We start from the raw sequence: 912 nt of genomic DNA on the forward strand, positions 1-912 counted from the left end.
GGGCTGGGGTTATGGCTCAGTGTGTAGATTGCTCGCCTAGCATGTGCGAGGCCTTGGGTTCAATCCTCAGCACCACATAAAAATAAATAAATAAAATGAAGGTATTGTGTCCAACTACAACTAAAAAATAAGTATTAAAAAAAAAGAAATCTATTCATACCACCTAGATTTTGCCAGTAACTTTTTACTCTACTTACCTTAGCATATACCTACTATTTTTACTCTACTGACCCTAGCATATATCTACCATCTGTTTATCCCTCTGTCCATCTAATTTTTTTTCTATAAATTTTTTTGAGGATCAGTGCTCAGTCCTTCCCAGTTTGCTTTCCTCACGATATCCAAGACATGGTGTTCCTCCCGCTTCAACTTTGTGTGGATGTGTGTTCCACCCTTTTCTTGATGAACTTGGGGGCCCCTTTGTCCTTGGAAACCTTAAGCAGCTCCATGATGTGATGCTCATCAGAGAAAAGCCACACACCTTTTGGATCATGTCCTGCATTAACTTGGTGTACTTGGTGAAGCACCCACTGTGGTGGCTGTGCCTTGGTGTGCTCACATTCTTGGTTACCCTATGGCCCTTATTGAGGCCCATAGCTATGGGGTAGCACACAGCCATGGCTGCAGTTCTTCAATGGCTGCTGGGGTGGAAGGAATCCATCTAATTTTTGATGCATTTTAAATTGCAGACATATGACAATTCACCTTAACTATTTTAGTATGCATACCAATAACTGGAACTCAATATATTTAGGTACAGTTTTTAAAATACAAAATTTCTATAAAATGAAATGTGCAAATCTTATTCATATATTTGTTGAGTTTTGACAAATATATTTGCATGAGTAACTCGAACCATTGTGATGGTCTAGAACATTTCTATCACTCCAGTAGACTTCCTGCATCCTCCTT

The 912-nt window shown here is 39.3% G+C and overlaps 1 pseudogene; it reads right to left on the reverse strand.

Annotated features, from left to right (window-relative positions):
* Positions 1-282: 282 nt before the first annotated feature.
* LOC114088069 (large ribosomal subunit protein eL36-like) lies at positions 283-619 on the reverse strand (annotated as a pseudogene).
* Between the last annotated feature and the right edge of the window lie 293 nt (positions 620-912).

Source organism: Marmota flaviventris, chromosome 2, assembly GCF_047511675.1.
Source record: "Marmota flaviventris isolate mMarFla1 chromosome 2, mMarFla1.hap1, whole genome shotgun sequence".
NCBI lineage: Eukaryota > Metazoa > Chordata > Mammalia > Rodentia > Sciuridae > Marmota > Marmota flaviventris.